The sequence below is a fragment of the Solanum tuberosum genome, unplaced genomic scaffold (assembly GCF_000226075.1).
Source record: "Solanum tuberosum cultivar DM 1-3 516 R44 unplaced genomic scaffold, SolTub_3.0 scf00214, whole genome shotgun sequence".
Lineage (NCBI taxonomy): Eukaryota > Viridiplantae > Streptophyta > Magnoliopsida > Solanales > Solanaceae > Solanum > Solanum tuberosum.
The window spans coordinates 886,681-896,002 of NW_006239139.1; positions in this window are offsets into that span (position 1 = coordinate 886,681).

Consider the following 9,322-nt stretch of genomic DNA (forward strand, 5'->3'; position numbering starts at 1 on the left):
ATATAAGACTTTCAAAGAAAAAAATAGAAAAAAATAAAGAATTTGAAGAAACCTGTAGGATCTAAAGAACAAATAAAACTCCGAAAATAAAGCAATGTCGCTGATTCCAAGGATCCGAGCGAAGAGGAGACTGATTTTGTGGATACTTTGAAGAGGTGAAGTTGATTTAGGAGTAATGTTTGTGATTTGAGGATAAAGATTTGATTTGGGATAATGAATGAAAGCTGCAAAAAATGGGAGTAGGAAACAGTGAAGCGTGAAAAGAGGGATTAGGCGTGTGAAATTGTATAAAATAATTTTAGGCGTCTGAAATTGTGTTTGCTATTTATTCATTAAATATAACCATAAAATATAAATAAAGTTAACTATAGCTATATTATTTTAATATGAGATATAGTTTGCTATTTTCTGTAGTTTTTCCTAAATAATATTAAGGTGTTTGAAAAAGGAAAAATTGTACTCCCTCCGTCCACTATTAATTGTCATACTTTCCATTTTTAGAGTCAAACTTTAAAAACTTTGACTAACATTTTAAGATATATTTAATCATCATATTGATATGTAAAAAATTGCAATGTATAGTACTTTTCGCATAGTTTTTGAATATCTAATTTTTTGGTTTCAAAGATCGAATTAATGTAATCTAATATAACTTTGAAAATAAGTCAAAATGACTTTCGAAAAGCGCAACATGACAAATAAAAGTGGATAGAGGGAATATATAATAGCAAATTATTAATTCAAATTAAATGCTATAAATATACTTTGATTTAATGGTACTCTATAGCAAACTATTCACTTTATACAAAAATGCAAATATATAAAATGTGTTTGTATTTGTATAAAGTAAGAGAAAATTGTATATACACATATATTTTCTTCCCCTCTTCCAGATCTCGCTCACTCGCCTCTCTCACTTTATGCAAACAGAAACGAAATGTATAAATTGCACTTCTGTTTGTATAAAGCGAGAGAAAATTGTATATACACATGCAAATACATATATCTTCGTCATATACACTTATAATTATATAATACAAATATTTTCTTGCCCAGTTTTTTTTTGTCTTTCTCTCTTTCTCGTTTTATACATACACAGATTATACAATTGATCTTTTGTATACAACTGCTTTCTTTGTATATGTATAGCGAATTATACAACTGTTTTTTTTTATATATGTATAGCGAATTATACATATATATGTTTGCTATGCAGCACAATTATGCAAATTTTGCTATAGCATACAAATATGAATTTTGTGTTTGCTATATGTGAAAGTTGCTCTTTGAAAAATAACTTATATATCTAAAAGCTACGTAAAAAAAAACTCGCAAAAATTAATAATTTAACATATTTTAAATATACAAACAAATTTGATTCCATTTTTTTACTTAACTCTTGAAATTTGAACTAAATTACATAAGTTGTCTGAGACAGAGAGAACATTATTTATTTTTTTAAGTTAAGTTATTACTCGAGTATTCTTCGGTGAATTATTTTTAAAATTTTTTTTAGTTATGGTACTTTTTAATTGAATAGTTTTACGGATAAAATAAATCCGAATTCGGTATCATCTTTTAATCTAAAATTTGTTTTATTTAGTGGTTGATATTTGTGTTAGCGCTCGATTAAATTTAGATTCATGTCGGAAAATAATGTTGTAAAGTGTTTCGTAACAAAAGGTAACTTCATATCAAAATCTTTAAACCCAAAACTTCTGATTAATAATGAAGTTTTGTCTTAATTGTTGTTGGTTTGTTTTAATGAACTTCTGAGCAAATCAAGAGAACTTGTTGATTGCTACTCCATAGATCTATGTTGAACTTGTATCAAAACAATACAATAATTGAGGTATAACGAATCAACACATCGGAACAAAAACCAAGGCACTATAAATCAACATATAGTAACAAAACAATAGGACAATCGAGGTATAAAGAATCAACACATTAGAACAAAAACCAAGGCATTATGAATCAACACATAGTAACAAAACAATACAATAATCGAGATACAACGAATCAAACAAATAATAACATAAATCAAATTATAGGACAAAAAACTACACAAGCAATACTACGACCAAAACTAACAATTCAAACAATAAAAAGATAAACACATTGATAAAAAAAAGTCCCAATATCTACTTTCTCCACGTTAACACTATACACCTTCTTCACCCCTTCACATTCTTTTCTAAACTTGTCACGTGCCTCTTCCTCCGTTAACCTCACCGCTCCGACGACAGTCACGTGAGGTTCAAATTGGGTCCCACCAAATTCCGATCAATTTCTTAAACCTAACACTGACATCTTCCGATGGAATCGCCCAAACTGAATAAACTTCAGTTTTGTTGGTGTCTGCTTCGTTGAGTTGTACATTCTGCGTTGGATGTGGTACTGTGAGAATTGAATAAAAGAGTAAAAAATGGCTATGAGTCCAAGAAATGAAAGGAATTTGATGAAATGGATTTGAATAGTAAGGGGCTATGATTTAAATAATTTGAATAGTAGGAGCTACGATTTAAATAAGATTAGAAAGTGCTATCCAATTAATAGAATTCTTCACACATTAAAAGATTTTCACATAAATTAAACATACCTAATTTTTAAACATTTAAATAAATAAGTAAAGTAATTATTTCAAGTTTTAAATATCGATAAATATAAGAATTCAATAACAATAAAATATTTTAATAATAATTACGCAAATTCTGAGTACTAAAATATATAACTTTTTAGACAAGATTGACTAAAATTTTAAACATGTAATAAAAGGAAATATGTCCTAAAATACGTATGTAATAAATAGCAATTTCAAAAGGATTATAGGTCGATCAAAATTGGGTGTCAACGAATGGTCATATGTTTCTTTCATGTCTAGCCATACAACTTTGGTCAGTCTCAGCCGTCTGGTATTTCATCAATTTGAAAAAATAAATATAATAATAATGGAAGGAAAATAGTGAAAAGACAATTTTGTCTTCACCACAAGTATGACTAGGGGTCTCAAATGGGTGGGTTGGGTTGAATTGAAGATATTAAAAGGACAACTTTCACATATAGCAAACATAAAAATCATATTTGTATGCTATAGCTATAATTTGCATAATTGCGCTCCATAGCAAACATAAATATGTATATTTCGCTATACATATACAAAGAAAACAGTTGTATAATTAGCTATACATCTACAAAAGAAAGCAATGTATAATTTGTGCTTGTATAAAGCGAGAAAGAGAGAAAGACAAAAGAAAACTGGACAGGGGAAGATTGTATTTGTATAATCATAAGTGTATAGGACGAAAATATATGCATTTGTATTTGTATATACAATTTTCTCTCGCTTTATACAAACACAAACGCAATGTATACATTTGTGTTTGTATAAAATGAGAGAGGCGAGTGAGAGTGGCGAGCGAGATTTGGAGAGTGGCGAGCGAGATCTCGGAGAGGGGAGAGAGGGGAACGAAAATATATGTATATATACAATTTTCTCTCGCTTTATACAAACACAAACGCATTTTATACATTTGTGTTTGTATAAAAGCGAGAGAGGCGAGCGAGACTGCCACCAAAACGAGAGTGGCGAGCGAGATTCCACCAGGGAGAGAGGCGAAAATAGCAATAGTTTGCTATAAGGTACAATTAAATCAAACTATGTTAATAACATTTAATTTGAATTAATAGTTTGCTATTATATACAATTTTTCCATATTAAAATGGGTTGAAAAAGAAATTGAGTTGGGTCCTGACCCGCCCAAATTTACTTTGGGCTCAAATGAGTTGGACTCGAATGGGCTTAAAAATGGGTTGGGTCTTTACCCGCCTAATTTGACCCGCTTAATTTCAATAATTTTAATATATTTTTATTTAAGGTTTTTATAACCATAATTTGAATTTCAACTCAAGAATTTCTTTTAAAATTTTTTATAAATGGATAGATAAATCCTAAAATAGATAATAATTCATACTTTAAATATAGGAACATATATTATATCAATGCAAATAAAAAGTTTTAAAACATATTGAAATCGGAGATTAAATTGGACGGATTGGATTAGACGGATTACCTATATTTGGACTATTTTTTTATAAGAAAAATTACATAACTAATAAACTAACATATACTAATTAATTATGTTTCATAACTACAATATAATTTAATTATAAAAAACGGTTATAATTGAATAAAATGGTTATATGGTGGGTCCTACATTTTGTATTAAAACATGTTAGTTCTCTTTCATCTTTTATACAAATCGAAACGCACTCTCTCTTATTACACCAACTAATCTATATCCTAAAATCTCTCACTTCTCTTAAATAACTTAACGAAATTATATTTCAAATGGAAATATTCAATCATTCAATTTTGAAAATTCAAATTTTGAAAACTATAGCTACACAATCCAATATTGTATAATTATACAACTAAATTTATTAGGTATTTTGTATACATATATTTATTTAAACTATGTTTTATTTGTATAATATTTCATAATTTTAAGACACATACAAATATGTTTTATATACTTCAAATACAAGTATGATATATGTAACAACTTGTTTGATTTATACCACTGATCAATTTATACAAAACATATAATATATTATATATTCATAAACATCTACAAACCGCTATACATCATATTGTTTATACAAATTAATATACTTCAGCTATATTTTATTTTTGTAAACTTGATTGAATTATTTACATATACAATTGTTATATACATTGAATCATACTTTTTTCGTCAAGAAGAAGAAGTTATATTAGATAAGGAATTCTAATTAAATATAATAACCATGAATTAAGAAATCGTTTTCCTTTTTCTTGTAACCGAAATTGCTGCATCATTTAAGGAAACTTAATAAACAATTTATATAATCAACTAAAAAATTCAAATTATACGAACATGAATCAGTTTAGCCATTAAAACTATAGCTAGACTACGTAAATAGAAAACTCTAGCTAAAGAGGCCTATTATGTTTTACATCTTAGCTATTTATGAAATTTTCCCTTTTTTCTATCCATGGATATGACTTACCTAACAGAAAGTATGCCATCATTATGTTCTGCATGCAAGCTATGACCTAACTACTCCTCCATCATATGTTTTGCATGCATGCCATCACCTAACTACTCCCATGTGCCTATATAAGACTATTAATTCAACATTCGCTTTTATCAAATTAATTGACATAAAAATGAAAATCTACTCTTTGATATTTTTACTAGTTATTAGTATAATTCATGTGGATAGCCAAAGTAGCAATGTGATCACATGCAGTGTGTATTGCAGTGGCAGACTACATTTTGCAGAATCCAAACTTGGAAAAGTGCTCCACAACTTGAACTTACGATACATGATCTCTGGCCCTCGAGATTTGATGAAAAAATATTGTATCAAAAGCGTTCTCGCAGTCTGTCAGAGAATAGTTTTATATATCAACAAGACATGAAAGTAAACGCCGTCGTAAGTTTTATTTTTTTAAGCTCATAATACAATTTTTTTCTTAATAATTTTCACAAATTTCTTTACTTTTTCATGATGATATGATATGATAGAGTAGAAAATACTCATTTTTTAAAACGTATTTTTTCTATTATTTATTACTCATATATAGAAGAGGTTAGGGAAGCAAATAACATATATTGGGCCGTTAGCATGGGTTTTAATATCTAGTATATTATATATATGGTGTATAGTTATTATTATTTTTATTTTTTTTGCAGATGGAAGCTGATCACTCATTGAGGGATAAACTCTGAATTATTTGGCCAAATTTGAAAGTTGGCCATTCCGATGAGTGGTTATGGATGCACGAGTGGAAGCAACATGGCTATAGTATTGATGATGTACTCGATGTAACTGGTTACTTCAATGCAGCAAAAACGATAAATGAACTGATGATTAATAATCTAGTTACCTATTTAAAAGATCAAGGAATAAACCCATCAAATCACAAAGCATATAAGATAAATAGGATAAAATTGTCTGTAGCCAGTCTAGTAGGAGGAGATTATACTGATGTATACTGTTGACACCTAATTTTGACCCTCCCCGATAAGGATTAATTCACGAGCTTCTTAATTCTCAAACGATTTAGAATAATTAGCTTTACAAAACATAAATAGTTTCAAGGTTAGTTTAAATAATTTCGATCGACTTTTATAGCGTTTGAATAATAAATATATTTCACATAACTAGTATATTTTATAAATATTTGGAAATCGTATTCAAAAGGTTTCTACTTAGTTAAAATAAATATTTTATTAATTTAGTTTAGTAGTATTTATATCTATAATTTTGAGTTATTTAAATTGACTAATTTATAATTAAGTTAGCTATTTTATTTCGTTAAGATTAAGAAGCTCATAGATTAATTATATTAATTCATCCTACGTGAATTCTAGCCGGGTCTTCTAGAAATTAATTCTCTAATTACACCTTAAATCCGTTTTGGCTAAATTACCGATTAATTCTCTATTTTAAATTTTAGCCAAATCATCCAATTCCTTCAAATCCTCAAGCCAATTTTGGGCCTTGTACTTTACATATTCCCAGCCCACTTCTACCCAACCCTTCCAGCCCACATTTCCAATTCCTTTTCATCCCAACAGCCCACTTATATGCCCATATCCACTCTGACCCAGCCCAAAGCAAAGAAAACTATGCCCCATATAATTACAATACATACATACATCAAATAGACAACACCAAATGGACCCCACCCATATACCATTTGTTCTTCTTTTCCTTCCAGCAAAAACCGAGTAACGTGAATAGCAGGGCAATACACGGAAAGCAACCGGCAACGTCAATCCAAATAGACGGAAAGCGATTCACGGCGTCTATGTAAAGCACCTGTAATTTCGTCCTTGTAGCAGGCGGTAGGCACGTTCTTCTTCCATTCCCTCTTTCGGAATGAGTAAAAAAACCTCAAGAAAAAAAGGTGTTTATCCGAATTGGTGCAAGAAATTTATGGCGTTTGAATTTCGAATTTCCACCCGAATTCATCCGTTTTCCCCCCTATTTGGAACCCTAATTTCCCCCTATATAAGATCTTTTTGGTTATCTGTGAAAGGGGGGCGGAAATTTGTGAAAGGATTTTTTTTTTTTCCGGAAAATTTGATCCAAGGCAAAGAGAATAGTGCAAGCAATTAGTCACAAAAATACATATAAAAACACATTCGAATAAGGGTAAACGAGGGCCTTTCGCTTGTTCCGTTCGTGATTGCGTGGTGGAGTTTACCGTGGCTTCCTTGCTCGTCATCGTCCTAGTTCCCTGCACTCTAAAAGTTTATTTGTTGGTTTTAAAGAGACATCGTAGCTTCTCTTATTTTGTTTTGTCCTGAACGTGACCTGAATACAGGCGTATAGATGTTGGAAGATTGTTTTGTTGGTTGCTGATTTTTCTTTTCCTTGTCGTCTAAATAAGTCATGGTCATTTTCGAAATATCATATTTGTCTTAGTTTATGTCTATTTGTTATGAACCTGTTGAAAATAATTAGTGCTCAACCTCGTGTCACCCTTTCTTTGCCTTTAGTTAGATGCGCGAATCGGACTCCTTGATGGTGTAAGTTTATTTTCGTATTTCCGTTACTCCTCGCCTTTGGTTATGTTTGCCGAAACAAGTCTGAGTCTCTTAGTTATTGGGAGGTCTGTTCTTCTAGTCATCAAATCGGTTTGATATCTATTAGTTCTGTCTCATTATTGTGTTTGTTTGATATTAAGTTTGGATTCACCTTCATCGAGTTTAATGGGTCCAATTACATAGTCTCACATACCGTTTCGTTAAGATTTTTCTTTCTCTTGGTTTTCAATTTTCAGTAATCAGCGTGCAAGTCTCTTTCCTCTTGTCTATCAGACGTGTCTTAATCCTAAGTCGGCATGATATTTCCTGATTTAGAATATGCTACACGCTACTAATATATTTTGTTTTTGCCTCTTCATTAATTGCCAAGAATGTAAGTGTTTGGATCTTTGAAAATAGCTAGTTAGATTTGCACTCAATCATTTATTGTGAAATTGTGGATTTGGAAATTCTATTCAGATTGCTTAAGCATTTCTTTTCTTAGTTTTCTTGCCCTGGTATAGTTGTGAGTAGCATTTAATTTTATTTAGTTCACTAATTGGCAGTGCTTCAGTTCACTTAGTTGATGTCATCTTTCTACCTAATTAATAAGTCTCTTAAACTAAATGGTCCTTCTTGATTTTAATGAGTTACTGTAATTATATCATTTCTTTAGTTATGAATTCTTAATCTTTCTATCAAGAGACGTATTAGTCTTCATAATTGTTCTAAAGTAATTTATGTGCTAATCTCCATCTTGTGTTAATTATTTGATTATCGTTTTGTTGGAATTTTACCTCTATTCTAACTTTTGGTTATCTCTTCGTTGCATGTGAAATTTGTCTGAGTTCACTATGAACTCATCCTTCCCTTTGCATTTCGGAGAGCCATAAAGGCTTAAATTCCGCCTTCATCGAGTCGGCCGGTCCTAAAAATTGACGAACAGGTCCCAGAGTTGAAATAGTATGGAGCCGATCGGGATCTAAAAAGATTGGGCCGAAGGCCGACTCTTAGTTCCGAAAATTGTATTTTTGTTATTTTGGGCATAAGCCCTTGTTATTATCTTGTTAGAATTTAGGACATGTGAAAATTTGGGCCTAAGGCCCAAGCAATATTTTATTTTATGTTAAAAGTTTAGGACAGGTTAGGATAGGTGAAAGAATTGGGCCGGCCCAAAGAGAAAACATTCTATTTTGTGTTAGATTAGGACAGGTACCAAATGGGTCCAAATACTGGCCCAGACGGACAGAAAAAACCAGATTTGGGCCCAAATCTCTTTCCCTCTTCACCTTAACTATGTTTGCTTACCTGTTAATGTTTGTTGTTAATCTTAGGGTGAAAAAGTTCAAATCCCCGAAAGACGCTTATTTTGTTTAAACAATTTAACTGAATCAGTCATCGCTTAACAAGACTTAAAGAATAAAATTCTTGCAAAATTAGCTCACTGAGATCATATTTAAGTACTTCCCTTTTCCCCTTTAAAATAGTTCTAACTATAAAACAACTCAATTTTGCAATTTAAATTAAGTTAAATTATTTTAGCCAAATAATTAATTGTCGGATAACCACATTAGTGGACATTCTAGGTGCTTTTAAAACCTTCCTAGAATGTTAATATGAACCTCGAACCCCTTTACAAGTTTTCACTAGATTCCTGTTTTAGTCTTTTGAAAACAACAGTTTTCTTGATTTTTCTTAAAAATTAAGTGGCGACTCTAAACCAGTCCAAAATATATTTT